The following is a 21314-nucleotide window of genomic DNA, read 5'->3' as shown; positions in this document are numbered from 1 at the left end:
AGCAGCCATTTCAATAATAAATTAAATATTTGAGTATTTTTAGGGAAAAAATGCCAATAAAATCTCTGGTTGCAACTTCTCAAATGTGGACATATGTCTTCATCTTCTGTGACAATCTCTTTGTGTGAGCAACAAAGCAACTTAGTTTTAATGTTCTGTATTGTTGCTTAGTATGGGAACAGGAGTCAAGCCCATCTTACAGAGTGCCGGGCTCACCTCCTACGGCCAGAGTTTTAGTACCATTAGTACCGTTATGAGGACAAAGAGATATAAGGTGTCTTTCGTTTCTGCTGCCATTCACAAGTTAAATGGTAGATTGAATCAAACCGCAAATTGCTCAGATTGCATATATTGTCTACTTGCACCGTAATTTCCCATTTTTGGATCAATGAAAATCTATCTACAGTGGGGAGAACAAGTATTTGATACACTGCCGATTTTGCAGGTTTTTCCCACTTACGAAACATGTAGAAGTCTGTCATTTTTATCATAGGTACACTTCAACTGTGAGAGACGGAATCTAAAACAAAAATCCAGAAAATCACATTGTATGATTTTTTTTTTTTTTTTTTTTAAGAATCCTTACACAGCTCTCTGGTCTTGGCTATTGTGGAGAGGTTGGAGTCTGTTTGATTGAGTGTGTGGACAGGTGTCTTTTATACAGGTAATGAGTGGAGAACAGGAGGGCTTCTTAAAGAACAACTAACAGGTCTGTGAGAGACGGAATTCTTACTGGTTGGTAGGTGATCAAATACTTGTTCTCCCCACTCTATCTATCTATCTATCTATCTATCTATCATGACAAGGAGGCTAAAGAACCTCCTACTGATTGCAAACCAATTTCCCTGAAAGGGACAATAAATATACTTTATTGTCTGACTTTTACTTTTGACTTTGATTTGAAGTTGTCAACAGGCTCTGGGAAATCTTCTGTTCTCACTACTTTCTGCCACCTGACTGATTAAATCAAGAAAATATTAGCAGAAAAAGCGATAAGGCAACCCAGTGTGGGTAAGGGCGGGGAACTTTATGTTTTGTCCCAAGAATTGGCATATCACGGGTTAGTGTGGCAACCCCCCTGCCGGGAGGACGGAGCCAAGTTGCACAGTGAAAGCATGCAACACCACCTCGGTGTGCCTCTCCAAACTGAAATCTGATGGGTGGCTGCTGATTGTGAAAACCTTTCAGACTCTTGCAGTAAGAACACATCCCAGTTTCAGACAGACCAACATGGCAGTGAGTGAGCCTACCCAGAAGCCTTCAGAACTAAGACGAGTGTTAAGATGTTTCCACATGTTCGATGGTAGTCGCTGTTCGGAAGTGCCACTATGAAAGGAGACACACACACACACACACGTTTAGCATTGCTGCAGTGGAGTAGGTCGCACTGCAGAACTGTCAGGAAGAATCACAGCACTCTGCTTTGCTGCTTTGACACACACACACACACACACACACACACACACACACACACACACAGTCCCATACACTCTATACAAGGTCACTGAGCTAATGGGTTAAACTGCTGCTGACGGGAGGATGAGACGAGGTTGACTACATTCGTGTCTGTCTGACCGCACACATTAAAAGATATAATATGTAACTTTGCCCCATTAAAATATCTACAAACGACTAGACCCATGTTATATATTTTTTAAAGTTGTACTTAGATTATCCCAAAGGTTTTCAACAATGTTCTGTTAAATCTGTAATTTTATTCAAGGTAATGGTCCGTGTCATCTGGTCGCCTGTCGATGGGGGTCATATCCCCTTTGTGCATGTGTCAGCGTTATGGTTGTCTTGTCTGGCTGAAGCGGTCATAAATTGACTTTTTATCCAGTTTTACACCCCATTTTTACAATGCAATTTTTTAGAATTTGGTGGGTTTTAACAATATATTTTAACAGGATGAAGGATTTTAGTCATCGGACGTCTAGAACTTAAGTTATCAGAGAAACTAAGTAAAAGTTAGCAGAAACTCGGCTCACAGAAACAGTTTTTTTTTTTAAGATTATTTTTTTGGGCATTTCAGCCTGTAACTGATAGGACAGTTGTAGACAGGAAAGGACAGAAAGACATGCAACAAAGGGCCGCAGGTCGGATCGAACCATGGGCTACTGCGGTAAGGACTGAGCCTTGGTACATGGGGCGCACGCTCTACCAGATGAGCTACCAGGGCACCCCAAAACAGTTTTTTTAACGTAAACTCCTTTATTCAGTTTTTTTACTGGAGATTTCATATGGCCCGCAGCCTTGGTTTGACAAGACAAGAGCCACGCCCCCATGTCACGTCCGGTCGGCTTGTCAAGCGGAAAAAAACACACGTGTTGAAGTGCTGCGAGTCAACCTCTAATTTAGCTACAGCCAGTCAAAAGATAGCATGGCAACTGCAGATGCAGGAAACCCATCGACAGAACTTGAACACCCTCCTCTTTCACTGAAGTCGCCGGTGTGGAAGTATTTTGGATTTCCAGTGAGTTATGTTGACGTTCGAGTTGTCGACAAAAAAGCCACAGTTTGCAAGCTCTGCTATGTGCGTGTACCATATTCTTCCACTGGCAGCACGACTAACATGGCAGCTGTATTCTCAGTAACGTGACAATCTTCAAGGTTTACTTATAAATCACTAAAATAGCAGTGACAGCACCATTTGGCTTAGTTATCGATGCCGTTAAAGCATGTGGCTAACACTTTTGTTACTTTATTTTCTGACACATCATTTCGGCTGTGCTTTCTAATGATGTCATTGTGCTAACCGAGCACTGTTAGCCTTTACAACAGAGCCGCTTCACTACACTTGTTAGATCATGTTACATTATGGAGTTCTCTGTTGATATGTGTTTGTCGCTGTGTGCTCGTGGTGGAAAATTTATGTAAACAGAGAGTGGCGTGTCGGAAATGCAATGCACCATGACGTAGGTCCCCTTCAAGGTCGGTCTAATGTTGGAAGTCCCTCTAGTGGACAGAACGTGTAACAACAACCACATGCTTATAGTGGCATTGACAATGCATAAGCCTGAGTAGTGTAGTAGATATTAATAACAGGCTGCTTTCGAGCATTAGATATTCAAATATTATTCGAATAATGGCATAGCAATTCTACTTCTAGCAACTCTAGAAGGGACCATTGGCCCCCGGCATCTACACATTATCAAATCTGGCACTCTTTAGCCTTCCCTTTGTCCAAAGGAAACACAAGCTTCCTTTTCAGAAATTCACATGAAACTCGCACAAACAATTTGATGGAGAAACAGAAACTACTGACGTCCAAATTAGACACATTTATATATAGTATAAGTGAATCATCTTTACTGGGCAGTCTGTTTGCTCCATCGGTCAGGTCACCGCAAGTATCCACACCTTGTTTCAAACACCCACTACACTGCTGACATTTAACAACCCCACCAAAAACAGACGTATTTTAGCTCCCATTACACGACAGTGGTTCAACAGTAGAATTTTCCTTCAACATACACACGGTAACACCCAAGATAAATGCCTAACAGTATGAAAAAAAAAGTTAAACTTTCCACTTCTGTCTGTCCTCGGTTGAAATGGTTCCTGCCAGAAACAACATCTGCAGCGGGAACCAACGACAACCTTTTCAACACGAGAGAGAAACAGGAAAAGAGTGAACAAATAAGGACAGAAAGTGTGTTCTGTGGGTGTGTTTGTGTATTTTTTCCACTTTCTTATGTCCACTCTGCAATGTTCAGTAAGTGATCTCCTCTGACTTCCTGCCAGTAGAGCAAGACAAGGAGGAAGAGACGAGTCATGAGTCTCCACTACTAAAAAAAAAAAAACCTGCTCAGACACATATACCCATCCATAGAAATGACACACACTTGTACAAAGTTATGGAGCTAATCATATAATGACAGAGTAGAAAATGAGTGACTGAGTCTGACTCAGCTAAAACCCATCTACCTGCTCCAGTTCCAACAAGTCCTCGGCTAAGAAAGTCCGTCGCCGTCTGGATTCACCTGCCCTAAAGAATTTGTCCAACCCAACACTTGCACTTAAAAGCTAACGCCCCTCATTAATCTGTTGACAGTTTATTTCATAACGTATGGGATGCTACACTCCTCGGTTGTTGTGGCATGAATTTGGATTTATCCAATCATCATATTAAATGCACACCTGACCAGAAGTGTCAATACATCTGCAACTTGAATTTCTTTCCTTAGTAAAAACGCATTGGGAGCAATTTAGTGTTCAGTGTCTTGCTTATGAATACTTAGGAGCTGGGGATCAAACAACATTATACAGTTACAGTCGCCTAACCTGCTTCCAGACTTCTGAGTTGCTAATTATTTCTGACTATTTTTTTCAGTTAGAAAAACATCCAATCAAATGAAACCTTTACAGGTATATAATAATTCAGGCTGATCATTAGGGCTGCCCCCCCTAATCGGTCGTTTTTGTCTTAGTCGACTTCTTTAAACCATTAGTCATTTTTTATGCTTTTTTCATGCTGAATGACTTATTTCCAAGAAACGTATGAGCACACCTAGCCTGGGAAAACCCCGACGAACTTCTGGCAAATTTGAGATTTGCTCTGCAAGTCAGTCTGGCCAAGAGCCCATTCAAGCCCATTTCCAATTTTTCCAAATCGAGATACCAATCACAACCGTTGAGGCGGGCTTTACACGATGACGATAGCGTTTAGCTTTTTGCTTACATTCAACATGACGGCCACCGAAGCGCAGCAACCCGTTGATGCCGCTGTCGCTGTCGCTGCTATGTCACCCGGATCGTTGGTCTGACTGGTTGAAGGATTATCCAATTGCGCCCAGAGGCATTTGAGCGGCGTCCGTTGGCGACGCCCCTTTGGAAATGAGCTGCGAATAATCCTTCCCTGAGAACCTTCACTGAGAAGGGTCTGGTGTCAACCAGGCTAGAGCACACCTCTGGTAAACACAAGATTTAAAGTCATGCTTTTGTATGATTCTTTGTGAAGAAACTCAGTTTTACAGATCTGTTGACTAAATCAACTAAATCGATTAAAATCAACTTAAGATTTCTTTAGCTGCGCACAGCCCTACTGATCACGACGCTGAACTCCACGTGTTCCCAAGGTATAGGTGTCGCATCCAACTTCTAATATGCATCAGCTGAACTATCAACGAGATAGCGAAGCCCGGGAAAACATATTACTATGCTAGCATGATCTCGCTCTACTAAGTCTGGATCGACGGCGGTTCATTTACCAATGATTAACCAGATAGTTCCGGCGCAACGGGAAGTTAGCTAGTCCTTCCGGCGCAGCGGGAAGTTCCGCCGGATGTCCCTCAACTTGTGCTTTTTTTTTGTGCGTTTACGTTACCAAGCTAGCTACCAAGCAAACGTTTCACACTAATATTGGCAAGTTTTGGAGAAAATGTGGACCGTGCTACAAGGCAGGCCTGCCTGGTTATTTCTGGGAATGACTTTAAAGATATACAAAGAATTATGTTTACGGCATTTACTCTCTAACTGGGACGTTTTGGGACCGATTGGCGGGAATTTGCTATGGACAAAATACACACGGCGATACACTGGTAAGAGCAAATGTCATTTAACTAAGTATGCAGCTAATTTAAATAGCTCACGTTACTGTATTGTGTGAACAGCTAACTTAATTTAATATTTTAAGTGTTGTTTTCGTTAGTGGGGTGCAAATGTTCCACCAAAACAAGTTCCTTCCCGAGACCATTTTACAGATCCACCGTCTTTGGGACCGGAGATTAGCACCCTCCGAGACGATTGTGATTGGTTTAAAGAAATACAACAACAAAAAAACGCTGACTGTGTATGTGTGAAAGGGCCTGACCTTACTCCACAGCGCTGTGGAGACAGGTCTGGCAATGCGAGACTACACTCTACTGGAAATATCTGGATGTGGAGTCACATCATCAGCCCTACTCTTGTCCACAAGAAGAAGAAATATACACTGAATGCAAAGTACATCTGTTTTTTGAACAAAGTTGAGGAGTTTTGAGCGGACTGTTCCTTGTTGAAAGACACCTACACAGTAATTGCTGAAGTAGGCGAGCTTAATTCTAGTTCACTTTCCATCCACACATTTTTCCAAACCAGCCTGAAGGTCTAAGCTGTGTAGTCAAATTCCAAAAAAATAAAAAGTGAAATAACGTCCAGTCATTTCTGTGTATCAGTGGGCTGCAGCACAGCTACAATGAGTGGCGTAGGTCTGAGCCATGACCTCGGTCACAGCTGATCCAGTCACGCACTCTCTCCACGCAGACAGCAGCGAGAGCCTCGTCGTGTTAATCTACGTCCAAACTGTTTTGATTCACACTGAGACAAAAGTCGGCAGACGCTCGCATACTTTCCATCTGTGCTGGAGAGCTGTCTGGATATAGGAGGTCGCTGTGGTTTGGTCTGGACTCAGTTCACGTGTGAGTGTGCGGGTGTTTTCATGTATGAAAGGAGCCAGCACAGAAAAACAGTAGCTGTTCCAGGCATACACCAAGCCATAACATTAACACACAAATCCAACCACACACACACACACACACACACACACACACACACACACACACACACACACACAGGTTCAATGCTTTTAGTTTTCTCTCTTGGTATGAGTGATGGAATAATGGAAAACAGACTTAAAGTATCAACAGTTTCTCCAAGCCACTGGACACCCACACGTGCACACACTCACAACTTACTGTGTCAACAGTTACTTCAAACCAGGCCGACCAACCGACAAACCACACACACACACACACACGGTATAATTAGCACTTTTTTCTGTGACTTGTTTTACTGCTATGTACTACGAAGTTAAGCTAACACGCTAACAAACAGCTAACTTCGCTCTTTCCATCTGTAATGCTGCTGCTCGTGGATTATCTTTTTGGCTGTGTCCATGTCTGGCTCTTCTTTTCGACAGGATGTTTTTTCAACATGTTATGTATTTTTAAGAAACCAACCAGACAGGATTTTTACTCTGTGTGGATTCTGTACAAGGGAGACAGCGTCCGCCTCGGTTCGACACAGTCAAAGCGACGGCCCTGATTCCCAGCTGCACAGCCTGCCCCTGGATCTCCACGAGGGTCGAGGGACATAGACACAGAGAGACAGAGAGAGACAGAGAGAGACAGAGAGAGAAATAGAGAGGGGGGGGGAGTGGCTTGGCGAGAGTAATGCAGCGGAGGAAAAACACGAAAGGGAAAAATAAAAGATTTTTTTTAAATGGTGGAAAAAAAACAAAAAAAAAAAAAACAAGAAGAAATGAGATTACATTTTCCAAGAACGAGGGCTGTGCAGTAACACAGCAACGGCGGCCAGAATAACTCTACATCTGTCTGGAATTAAAGAGAGACAGACAGCGCCGCTGCTGTTGGTTGAAAACTGTATTCGAACGCTTTTCTTCGAGCTGGAGATGAAGGCAGTTTGAACAGAATCCTGTCCAAAGCTTCCAAAGCCACAACAGATCCACACAAACATTTCACGCTATACAAACAAGAAGAACACTAAAGGAAAGTATAAAAACAAAGCTAAAGCCATGATGTCGTTATATTTAGACGGACCTATATATTCACTGCTGGCAAATATAAATTTTTTCTAAATTTGGATTGCTTTTAACAATCAGACTGTATCTGAAGATAATTAAATGAATGTTCAGGCTGGGTACTGAATCTCAATACTTAACCAAAATGCGTCCAGTACTTAAAAAACTTAGTAGTAGTAGTGCAAACTACTACGACGTTATTCTTGTACAGCAGCAACATTTAATACATCTGTCTTTTGTTAAATAAAGGTTTTTTGTAACAGAAAAACAAGTTTATTCTCAAACTATTGAAGTTTTTTCTCTCAAAGTAAAGCACTGAATGTAGGCCTGTTTGAGTCTTTTTTTTTCTTTCCTTTCTGTTTTGTATAAACAGCTGACTGGATTTGTCAGTCAGCTGTGACGACTGGAATGCGCCAACCAGTGAAACATTACTACTTCTTCAACACAATTCCTTGTTCTTTGACCACATCACTGGGACTATGAGAGGAATGTCCTTAGGACCAACCTCAGCTTTCTAAAAAGGCATCCCTGACCTCTGTGTACTATGTACTAACATTTAAAGATACTCCAAACACACGAACAAGCCCTTTTACTGATTTGCGGTTTGTGTATGGGTCCTTTGTGTTTACTTTACAGAGCGGTTAACTAAGGGGAGACAGAGGAGTACGGTTAGCTCATCTGGATACTCCATTAATGCTACGTGTTTGTGTGTGTGTGTTTACACACACACACACACACACACACACACACACACACACGCATGCACGCTGAGTCACTGCATTCAGCTGCCAGATGCCTGTTTCAACAACAAACAGCAGAAAAAACATCTCTCTCACTCACTCACTCACACACACACACACACACACACACACACACACACACACACACACACACACAGTAGTGTGACATAGTCCTGATTGATGTTTAAGTTAATTCTATAATCATTTTTTTATTATTATTAAGTCCTTTGATTTTTATATGATAGTAATTCAGTTTTCCTGTATTGAAATTAAACACCTAGGATTTATCTTCTACGGCTCTGTTTTGCTTTATAATTTAATCCAATATCTAATCTCAAGCCGACTGAAACTAGGCCATTTTATTACTATACATGTGAACATGGCTGTTAAGCTACCGAGGCAGCTGAGCAGGTTCAGGCTTGCTTTGGTTATTATCTGTGCCACCCAGAGACCCATGGCTCTGAAACTCTGAGCCGGGACCAAACATTTAACCGCACTAAGCTCTTGAGCACCCCAAAAAAATGAGGTGAAACGCCATGATTGACAGCTGTGATTGACTCGCGATTGATCGAGCGGGTGTATGGGCGGGACTTGGATACCTCGCCTACCATCGCCGATCGCTACTCCGTCGACTCTGGCTCCAAAATAACAAGGTGGCAGCGCTTGTATCCCCGATATTCTGGCTTCTCTTTTTTTTTTTTATAGTGGGAGGAAGTGAAGATGTGTCGTCCATCTTTTTCCACAGTCTATGCCACACACACACACACACACGCACACACACGCCCTGATGCTGTTTAATTTGTGAGTGTGTCTGCAGATTCAGCACTGACACAGCAAAACTGCACTGTAGAGTAGACTACTACACAGGAGTGCTGCATTACACTTTACACTACAGCGCAAGGCACTGTACTATAGGGTTAGTGCTATTGAGTTCACATTTGGGCACTTGTTTTGAATCCAATTTAAGGTAATGGACACATGAAATATGATTAATAATGAATGATTTCCTTGCATTAAAATGATGGCTTTGTAGGTGCCTGATGTTTAATCTCAAATGTCTGAGCTTTTCTTGAATGCACCGTGGATGAAAAGTGTCAAAACAGTCCTTATTTACAACTGCTTTAACATTAGGGCTGCAAATAACGATTATTTTCATTGTCGATTATTTTCTGGATGAGTGGATAAGTTGTTTTGGTCTATACAACGGTTAAAATGTGGATCAGTGTTTCCCAAAGCCCAAGATGACATCCTCAAATGTCTTGTTTTGTCCACAACTCAAAAGACATTCAGTTTACTATTCGGAAAATATTCACATTTAAACAATTTTTTGACTCAAACCGATTAATCGAATGTCAAAATAGTTGCAGATGAATTTTGTAGTTGACAACTAATGGATAGGATTGGACGTCGAGACCAGGTTCCCACTTGGAATCGTTTCAAAAATGAATCGTTTGGAAAATTTAGTTTTGAATCCTACTAATCGATTAATCTTTGGTATCTACATAAGAGTGACATGACACGGTCATAAACGTATCATAAACATTATAAACAAGTCATAAACATTCATGACATAACGCTTCTTTTAGTAAGTGTCATTCGGTTTTCGTCATGACAAGTTAGGGTTAGAGTTCCTTTTTCCATGACAGTGTCATGTCTGTGTCATGACACTGTCATGTGTTCATGACAGTGTCATGTCACTCTTATGTAGATACCTTCAAGTAAAGTGTTACCCTTTGTAGTTCTATATAGCCCAGTTCAGACCAAAGATTTGCGACGAGACGAGTTGGAACTTGCAACTTCTTGCAACGCGTCGGTCTGCAGCGCTCTGAAAGCTGCCAGTTCCCACCAATGCGACGAGACGAGATGGTGCATCATCTCCATGACAACGCCTCTTTGTTCTTCCGTTCTAACTTCCGACTTTTAGGCTTTTTTGTAGCTGGATATGTCACTTGTTTCGTCTAAATATGAATGTGGATAAGGTTAGTGATAGTGAGGTGCTTGCTACAGTTGCATTTCTAGTGATGAATTGGCGAAAACACGTTTTATTTCTCCGATTCACTGCTTTGTTCTAACGCCGCTGGGCGCTCTCTCTCTCTTCAGTCTCTCGTTACCGTGCTTTCGGGCGGTCGTTGAGGCTCCGTCTAAAACTGACATTTCGACCAGCTGTTTGTAACATAAAAAAAGAGATTATGGATCATTTTAATTCTATAGTTTGTATCTGACTTTATCAGCTGACTTCTATATTGGCTGTTGAAACAGGTGACGTCCCTTACGTTCTAAAACCAGCCTCTGCGACTTGAACAGTTGAGTCGCCATCTTGAAAGACGTTAGCCGGTAAGGGACATACAGGACATACTGCGAGAGAGTTGATTGCGATATATGATCTCAATGCTAGATGGGAGACATTCCCACACATTGGACCTTTAAGAAAGTGTAACGTTCACAACAAAATAAAAGGCTAAATAAGAAACCTGGGTTGTCCCTCTGTAACAGCTCTGCTCTGCTGCTCCTTCACACCCTCTCTGTCTATCCGTCTTACCCCTGGGACCAGGAGGAATTTCCTGAGAGAAGGAGGGATGACTTTTCCATACACTTGGCGCGAGAGAGAGAGAGAGAGAGAGAGAGAGAGAGAGAGAGAGAGAGAGGACAAAAAAAAGACGGACAGAGAGGAAGAAGCAAACAAGAAGATGGTGACCTGGTGTGACCTCTCGCAGCCACCAGCGAGAATACTCGTTACAGATGTAACCAGTAGAGTACATTGAGTCCGATGTTTACAAGTTGACTGCAGCGCTGCCAGAGGAAGCACACATGCAGGCCTCCCCGAAGCCTGGAAATGCAGATGTTTGCAAATTCCCACAACACTCATGTATTAAAGTGCCCCTGAGCAAGAAACTGTATGAACTGTGGATAAGAGGGTTATGAAAAGTTATTATATCCATATTACTTTAACCACGTACATCTGTAATATCTTGGTACATCTAGCTCTGTGGGTGGCGGACTGGCGGTGCTATAGGAAAGCTTGTGGATTGAAATCATCCTCTGGGAAGCAGGAATGTGCTCATTGATTTCCTAATCTGACTCTTAGGTTTTGGATATTTCCAGTTTAAATATGGATTGGTTTTTACTTAATGGTGCGTGGGGGAAAGGCCTGAAGGTACCAACGAAAGGAGTCATCCACTGGAGACTACTGATGTGTCCCAACTCCATATAACAAATATTCTGAGTAGGTTTCCATGTATGTGTATGCTGCATTAATATTCATACTCAGTGTTTCCTCTATGTTGATATTACCGTGGCGGGCCGCCACGGTAAAATGTCTGCCGCCACGGTATCAGAAATAGGGCAGACGCACAACAGGGTTTCCGCTATGTACACCGCCGCTCCTTCAGCAGTTTATGAAAAGTCATAAAGTCGTAATTACACGACTCTGCAGAGCCGTGTGCTCTACTGAACTCAAGCGAACTGTCATGCGCTCTCTCTCTCCCCTTTAGGGTGAGCAACTGGAACAGTGACAGGACGTCATCACTCGCGAAGTCATGGCAACCAAATAAACAACAGGGCGAGTACTATTTGTCACTCAATCTTAGGCAACAGCGACGAAAGCCGCGACATGAAATCCTCACTCACTCACGCGTGTCCCGTGAAATATGACAGCTACAGTTTATTGGGAAATAGCATTGTGGACACTGAATTTGATGAATTTACTGTTTATCAGACCCCAGATGAGACAAGAAGCTAACGTTAGTGAACATTGCCGTGACGGTCCCTCTGACTCCCCGCTGCAGGAGAACGCTGCATTCCTCCGACTCGCCGTTTTCCAGGTTAGTGGGGTGCATACCGCTCAAAACCAACATTAAAAAAACTTAGCTAGTAATGTTCACTCAGCGTTTTGTTGTTAAACTGTGTGTAAAATGAGCGGTGACGTTAAATCACCCTACGGTACCGTCTATTTGCTGGATGGTTTCAAGGTAACGGTCGGTAGCGTACATTAGTAGATAAGCCCGTACTTTTTGACAAACACTTGATTTTTCGGCACTAATTTTCCCAGATGCAAAGTAAATGTCGGAGCTGCTCACAGCTGCAAAACATTACAGAGAAATATAACCCAAACGGTGATAAAACAGCTGGAGAAAAATCTCAGAGAAAATAAAAATAAACATTTTGATTGTTTCTGAAGTTTAATTGTCGGGGACATTCCAAAGTCACAGTTTGATTGATGTTAATTGGCTCTAGTCTGATAGCATTTCCTGTTTGTGCAAAAAAAGTACACTGATGTCTTTTATACTGTACTAGAAGAAAACAGAATATTACAAAAACATAGCACACAGTAAATGTAATGAGAATGGAACTTGGGATTGGTTGAACTGCATAGCCAATGCAAATCCACAGCGAGATTTAATTTGATGGGTTTTGACAAGATACCTTGTTTTACACAAACGTGGTGGTCAGTGGAAATTCAGAGCTGGATGTGGTGTTTAAGAGAAAAGATCGGGGGGGGTCATCAACGTCATTAGGTATCATCCTGAGGGGCCCGCCAAAACCCAGAGCAAATCATAAGGAAGTCTGTCCAGTAGTCACAATTTCTGGCTTTGGAGCAAAGTGAACAGACATTGCCATCTTTAGGGTCTTGTGGAGCTAAAGTAATTAGATATCACAAAAACCTTACTGTCGATATGACAATATTACAAAACACAATTAATAGGGGTGGGGGGAAAAAAATCGTAACAGCATAGTATCGCAATATTTTCCGTGTCAATATTGTGTCGATACACGGAGGCCAAGTATCGATCTTTTTTTTTTATTATAAAAAAATTGCACATGATAATTTAACTTTTTGGTCCTAGAATAATGAGATCAATTGCTTTGTGTTGACAACGTTTTCCTTTTGGGGACATCATTTGAAGTTGGCAAAAAGGTAACACATTGCAATATATCGCAGAATATCGTGAATATGTGTTTAAGATTGCAATAATATCGTATTGTGAGACAAGTATCGCGATTATATCGTATCGTAGCGATTCCCGGCCCTAAAAATTTGCATCTTCAGGAATAATTTCTACATTGTTTCTGGGTTTCCCTGCTGATTCACCTCCATAGTGGTGATAACCAGGTGTTCAAATGGCATCAAAGTGAAGGAAAGAACACCAACTACCAAAACTCAATCAACAGAAAATCCAAACGATAATGCCACGCTGCTTAATTTAGAGATGGATTATTGAGAAAATACAGAGCAGAAACACTAACCCACAGTGAAGGATACTAATCAGGAAACCAGGACCCTGCAGGTCTCAGATGTGAAGCCCTGGCTGACAGTCAGAGCAGCCTTTAGTTGAAGTAGGGCAGTCAGGATTTTTTTATACTCCAGTTAACCCTCAACACTACTGATGAGATGCTGAATTCTGCCCCACTTTGCTGCACGCGAGACAAGACGTCTCAATTCCATCCGAATGGTTACAAATCAGCTCTGATGGGCCTGGTTACAGACTACAGATTCTCCCATTACTAGTGATTGTAGTTCAAAGAACGTATTAAACATCAGTTAAAATTTCTATTTTGTTTAAAAAAAATCACACCTGAAATTGCCATGCAGTTCAGTGTGATGGACAATCAATGCATGAGTACAACAAATTACAGAAGTCTTGGCAAAATCAAAGGTATTTTACCATCTAGATTCTCTGCTCATTTTTCCTATTTAGGGCAACGGTGACGTCGAAGCCTATCCCAGTTTGCTTTGGACAAAAGGCAGGAAAGATGGTCACTGCCCACGTTCAATGGAAAGGGCAAAAGTTCTCACCAACAACCTTTGAAATTGATACATTTCCATTTAGATGGGTCAGGGTTAGAGATGTTCCGATACCGATACCAGTATCGGCTCCGATACTGCCTAAAACGCTGGTATCGGTAAGTACTGGAGTTTATGCACCGATCCGATACCACGTAATAAAGCCCTAAAGAAAAAATACGTCAAAGTAGTTCATTTATGTTCTTTTTCCGTTATAACTGGAGAATAAAAGAAAGTTCTGTAGCATTCATGTTTCACAAAGAGTTTAACCTGAGCCAGACTGACAACAAAGATAGAAATAATATCACATCCATACAGGGATAGTAGTATACAGCTGTTAAAACATAATAAAATATATGACACACTGGTATCGGATCGGTACTCGGTATCGGCCGATAGGCAAGTTCAGGTATCAGAATCGGGAAGCAAAAAATGGTATCGGACCATCTCTAGTCAGGGTTAGACTACTCTATTTAGACATCTAACATTTGACAACTCTGGCTCTATAGTAAAATGAAAAATAAGGAAAATAAGTTTATATTTGTCAAGGTAAGATTTAAAAAACTACCATTTTAGTATTGGATAACAAAACTAAACGTTTTGTATTGTATTACAGTTTTTAAAACAATACCCAAAGAGGGCTATGCCACATTCAGGCTGATGATATCGCTAAATCAAAATCAGCATCCTTATTTATTTCAATGAGACCCAGAGAGAAAATTCAATACTGGCACACATTTTTGCCAAATTGCAGTCCAACATCACCTGGCAAAGAAATATATTGGCCATTCAATCTTCAAAACAGGACTTCCTGGTTTGCATGTTATCGTCTCGCAGGCACACTGCTGCAGTAGTGCTGTCTGTCAATGAATAAAATCATTTTACTATTCATCTTATACTTAAAGGATCTACAGCGGGACTGCAGTACTCCATGACGCAGAATTAGAAATCCACTTTCAGGGTTAGGATTAGGCTAGCTCATCAATCACAGTTTATGGGAACAAATTCATTCATGACCCTGTGCATGAAAAAACATCGAACATCATCAGTGACATCGTAAACTGCATCATTTTAATCATTTTTTTGTTTTGAAAAGTGATGCGTAACAATAAACTGCAGAACAATCCACCCAGAGAGGGTAAACCAAAAAATGTCAGTCATGAAAACTAGGGATGCACCGAATCCAGATTTTTGGGGTTCGGCCGAATACCGAATCCACTGGTTAAGAGTCTGCCGAATCCGAAACCGAATCCTACTCCCATCCCCAGTCCGTTAACACAGTAAACACATTAATGAAGTAAACAACGTCCACAGTTTTTAGCTGTGACTGTCCTTCCTTTGCTGTACCTTAAGTTGCTACATTTTGGCTGCTGTCTGTAGATTCCTTCGTGCACAACTCGTATTCTTTTGGATGTTTCATACCAAATGTTCTAACAGCGGTGATGTTGTGTATTGTTTAGGGTCCTCGCCACCATGAGACAACTCGGCATTGCAAATTGAACATGTAGCTGGACTTGAATGGCCTTCTTTTGACTGAAAGTACTGCCAAACAACACTTTTTCTGCTCACAAGTTCCATTTTCACGTTCTCACAGCCTACTGCATTGAACGGTCCACCTACGTAAACACCTTCCTGTAATCAACGGCGGCGTCATTACGTCGACCAGCGTAGTGCAAGCGTAGGGTTCGGTGGAAAATAAATTCTAAGGTTCAGCAGAAACCGAACCCCGTCAAAAAGCCCAATATTCGGGCCGAATCCGAACCCTGGATTTGGTGCATCCTTAATGAAAACACTGTACTCACCAAACCAACATCTAGACCCCACAGCCATCTTTCATCTTCACTTTAACATTAACATGTTCAACTTTACACCGAAACGTATCCCTTACGCCTACACATAACACTTCCTGAAGTGATCTAATACACACTCATGTTCAGTATGGCTGATCACAATGTTTCTACCAATAAGCCAATAATCTAATTTTGACATGAGACAGGTCTACTAGCAGCAGGAAGACATGACACACATGGTTGACTTGCAAAACGTCAGACGGTGAGACAGCATACAATTTATTGCAGGACGACAGGATGGTGAGACAGGGTGACAGACAGACAGACAGACAGATGGCAGGCCTGCATGTCTGATGATGCTGAATTTTAAATGTCTTTTAAATGGGACTTGGGGCAAACCCTGATCAGGCTGTTATTACAGAAAATTGAATTAAAAAGTCCACACAATAATTAATACATAGGGTGATATATTATTTTTTTTTCTAAACTCAACATTTTAAGAGTCAGTCGTGTGGCTGGCAGCTGCGGGGGGAACACGCCCATGGCTGTGTAATGCTATATGAATGCCACGCCTTGCTTATGTCAGCTCAGCACGCCCGGCCTTCGAGCTGCAGCACTAAACGCAAATATTCCGGCTGGAGAAGGCGCTGTCAGCCGGCTGCTGCTCCCCGGCGAACCTGCGCATCCAGGCCGGGAGTCTGTGCTCTGCAGGCCCTGCGGCGTTTCATACAGCACCGGGGAGGGGAAAACACACACATGCACAACGAATGACGGCGCTTAAAGTCACAAATCACCCCTTTGTGTGCATATGCAGTCACCACTACATGCATTTAACGGGCTGATGTGAATCAAAAAGACCTTTTTTTTCTGTGAAGCTAGTCGTGTTCTCTTTCACCCCCTCCCACCACCACCACCACCACCCCTTATCCTTTCTCGGCATACACATGCAGCCACTAACGGGATTAATTGGCTTGTATTAGCTACAGCGGATGCTAATCAAAAGGATCCGCTCTCCGTTTGTCACACAATAAAGGTCCAAAATGTCACGGTATTAACAGGCGAAGAGGTTTATTCTAAATCCCCCCCCAAAAAAAACAAAAACAAAAAAAATAACAGCGAGGAAAAAAGAGAAAGCAGGGTGAATGTGGTTGGGATAGAGATGCGTTTAGGTGAAGGGGAATTGGGCTACTTACTGTGCGGATCCAGGGAGATTTTTGGGAGAAAAATCGCGGCCACCGACGGGGAGACAGAGGACAAGTGTCCGGTGGGAAACCCCGCGGTGTGACGGTCAAGGCTTCGTCGGGATTTCTGCCGGTTTAGTCCCGGTTTTCACCGACTCCCCTTTCCCAGATATCCCAGATTTCCCCTGCTGCCACACTGAATCCCAAAACCACTAACACCAGCATCAAGTTAGAGGCAGGCAAAATGGAGGACCTCCGGGCGGCACTTTCACAATAAACCCTCCTCGCTGCTTTGTGAAAAATATCAAATATGATAAAGGAAAAGATTATATGATTATTTTTTTCATTTATTTTTTTTTACAAATCGCTTACTCATCAGCATGAAGAATACGTAATATAGTCCCCGAACTTTTCAAATAAACACAATTTTCATGTATTTAATATTTTTGTATGTATTGTACATTCTCATAATCCCACACTGTACAATATATTAGGCCTACTAAATTCTGATATCATTAACACTGTGTTGCAATGCATTTCCTTTCCTTTCCCTTTCTCATCAACAATGAAATTCAATTTCTGTTGTTTTGCACACCGCCATAGCCACATTCTTATATTACAAATTCAAATTCAAATTGTCATTAATATCCTTTACTGATTTATTTTTGTATTGATTGATTGAACAGCCTTATTGATTCCTCTAACATACTGCTGAGTCCTGCATTGTCATCTGAATTCCCAGATGAACAGAGCTTGATGCAGCCAGGTGAAATACTCAGTGATTCCCAACTTTTTATTCTTGTGCCCCCTTAAAACCGAGTAATGTCTAGTTGGAGCCCCTGTAGTGTATATCTCAGCCTACATTTGTCTTCGGGTTATAACCAGGTTAACCTTCCTTTTGTTTTATTTCAATGAATTCAAAAGACTGAAGAGTTATTGTGTAATTCACAAGACAACAAACAACCCAAACCTTAAAAAAAAAAAATGTTTTGTAGCAAAAATATGTTTTTTACTTCCCTATTCTGTTCATCATCTCACAACTCCTCAGATGTATCTGGGGGGGTCCCAACCTCTATGATGACAACCAATGGTCTACCTTATCAAAACAAACAATTAAAAACAAACCCTCAATGAGGAACAACTATTTTGAAAATTGTACAAAGTGTAAGTTAAGCAAGTACTCAACCGGAAATGTCACTTTCACATTTATTGCTATTTTATCATGAAGCTAGAATAATCTCACTTCCGGTGTTCTAGAGTCTGACTTGACGCAGCATTAGCTCCACACCGGATCCCAAAAAACACAGCGGGAGCGCGTATCCGTGCCCTGCGCGTTCCGGTGCCTTGTTTCCTGTCCTGCCCAACCCAGAAATCAGCCTCAACCAATCAGTCCTGATGAGGTCATTCTATTCTATTGTCGTTATATATATATATGTATAGCCTATATTGTTATATTTCTCTTTCTATATTACAGATTTATTTCTCTCTCTCTCTCTCACACACACACACACACACACACACACACACACACACACACACACGCACACACACACACACACACACACACACACACACACACACCAATATATACGCCAATATAGGCACCTTGTACAGCTTTTAAACAGATATTTACAGTAAACCAAAGTGTGACCTCTAGTGGTCTGACACTGCCTGTGAGGACAGCAGTGAAGCAAACAAAAAGCTTAATGTTGACGTACAGTATTTACCAAAATGCAACATTAGCAGGATCTGTTCAAATCTAAGCATTACAGTATGAAATAAAGAGATCATGAGATGAAGTAAATCCGGAATATAAAATATTTTCAAATTATCTTCCAAGAAACACAAGGAATGAAAAACAACTGAACTGTGAGGTTGAAAAATGAAGCCAGATGTGTTGTTTTAAAAATGTACAAATACTTTAATGTATACAATGTGAAAATACTCAAACCTATACCTAATTTGTATGTGAACTAGTTGTGATGTACGTGCACGTCTTAAAGTCAGATTTACGGTGAGCACAGAGAAACGTTCCTCCGTCAGCAGATGGATATGAAAGCAGCCTTCAAGTGTCAAACTCTGTACGTACATCATTCTGCACAGTAACGCTCAAACATCCAGTAAACAAAACACACTTTTAAGTGGAGGGAGCCTTTAGTCACACAGGTACAGCCCAGAGTATGAACACTGTGTTCAATTGTAACACAATCATATGTCATTTCTTATTAAAAAAAATACATTTAAATAAAATGTTGAACAAACTGTCTCAGCACTTGTGGCACAATTATGAAATGGAATCCTTTATTTTAAATTCCAGTAATTTACCTATTACTGTAATACTGATGTGATTAAAGAACCTTAAATTAAAGGGGTATACTGGAAAAATGAATGGATTGTACAATTGTCTGTACAGTTGTCAATACAGATCATTTTAATAAATAAATATAATATATAGGCTATGTTTGATTCCTTGTCAAGTGGTGGAGGAATTATTTCACTTTAAACATATACAAGTCCTTCAAATCTTACTTAAGTAAAACATAGTATCGGCATGAAAATACAAATACCAAAAGTAGAACTACTCAGTATGCAGAATGGCTATTACTAGATTATAATTGTACGCATCACCAATTTTACAGCTGGTAAAAGTGAAGCTTATTTAATTACTTTTTGCTGTGTAGCTAAATCTATAATAATTAATGTAATAGTTGACTTACATTTTAGATCATTACGTAAACTGAATCTGCAAACAAGTAACTAAATATGTCTGATAAATGTTGTGGAGTAAAAAGTACAATATATGCCTCCAAAAGTAAAGTATAAGTAAAGTACAAGTACCTCTAATTACTTAAGTTCAGTACTTGAGTGAATGTACTTAGTTACATCCCACACTGGGCCAGGATATAGGACTTTTTTTTTTTTATCAAAAAAGGCAAAGAAATATTGTACACAGCAGAGAGGAAGGAAGAGGAGGCGATATATGCTACAGCTGTAAACCACAGTAACACCCAATGTGTGTGAGCGTGTGCATGTGTGTGTGTGCATGAATGTGTGTGTGTGCATGAATGTGTGTGTGTGCATGTGCGCGGCGTATTGCACTGAGTAGGTGGGGGCAACAGTCACCGTCGCCAAAACCTCACGGTGTTCACATTTTCACTGTGGATTTATATGTCAATAACTCAAGTTTAAAACCTCAAACGCTTTGCATCACCTTGACGTTTCAGTACAAAGAGACTCCACGTCAGTCAAAAACACCACTTTTTCCATTTTTACAAAAATCTGTGAGAAGGAGCCACAGATTGTACAAACAGAGAGACAGGCGGCGTGTAGCCGGTTGCAGCGGGACATCCCCTGTTGGCTTGCAATAGATAGCTGACTGAAATAGGGAATTAAAATGTTCCACCGAGTCCTCTTTAAATTACAACAAACATTTTTGTCTGCATGACATATGTCAGTGCCTTGATAACCTTTCCAGAGCACAGCCACTAATTGCTATCTTGGCCTATCAGGTCACACATTTGCTTGAGCAAAGCAGTCTGCCAGGTGATCTTTGGCGCCGGACCAAAGATAGGCTACGTTCAGAATGCAGGCAAAAGTGGCCCAAATCTGATTTTTTTTTTTTGGGGTTAAGTGACCAGGTCAGACTTCTTCAGAAGTAGTGTGAACACTCAAATCTTGCCCAGATCAGATTTTTTCAAATCTGATTTAGACCACTTCCATATGTGGTCCTGAATCAGACCCAGGTCTGATGTATTTCAATGCGGCCGCAGTGTGAACAACCGAGGCGGATTTGTTGCGACTTTTACGTCAATCTACATCGACATTTGTCACAATAATGCGCCGGCGGGAGTTAGCCCTAGACACAGACAGTAAAATGAATATCCCATTTGGCTCGCTTTCTCTTCATTCTTCTCCTCCTCAGCACCTGCTCATTAATGTTACGGCTGCCATTACACAAACATTTTGAAATAAAAGCGAAAATGCTGACTTTCCTCCATAACCTCGCTAATCCAAAGCGAGGGTTTAAAAGGTCAGAGGGTGAGGTAAGCTGTGTGATTGTAGAGCCTCCTGAAATTTGTGATTTGTGATATAAGGTTGTATAACTAAAACTGATTTGACTTGAGTAAAAAGATGTTGTCCTCTTTAAAGCCCCACATGCAGAATGCATGTGCATTGGTGTCAGTCAGTGTTTTTTTAATTGCTTTGCTGTAATTTATAGTCTGCTCTTTTTTGTCTCAATTCAACTCTTTTAATACTCTATTTTTGGTGAACTCGATTACATCACCATACTTTATTTTCCTT

General features: G+C 41.3%; 1 protein-coding gene across 2 annotated transcripts in view; it reads right to left on the bottom strand.

Annotated features, from left to right (window-relative positions):
- The window catches only part of raph1a (Ras association (RalGDS/AF-6) and pleckstrin homology domains 1a), a 74943-nt gene extending 57700 nt beyond the window's left edge, over positions 1–17243 (bottom strand). For both annotated transcript variants that reach the window (XM_078262554.1, XM_078262557.1), the window contains exon 1: positions 17025–17243. The gene's annotated coding sequence lies outside the window, so the exon portion shown is untranslated. The remainder of the gene's footprint in view (positions 1–17024) is intronic.
- Positions 17244–21314: the final 4071 nt, after the last annotated feature.

This window comes from Sander vitreus, chromosome 11 (genome assembly GCF_031162955.1).
Source record: "Sander vitreus isolate 19-12246 chromosome 11, sanVit1, whole genome shotgun sequence".
NCBI lineage: Eukaryota > Metazoa > Chordata > Actinopteri > Perciformes > Percidae > Sander > Sander vitreus.
The sequence above is the reverse complement of the archived record's forward strand: the minus strand, read 5'-3'. Positions and strand labels throughout refer to the sequence as shown.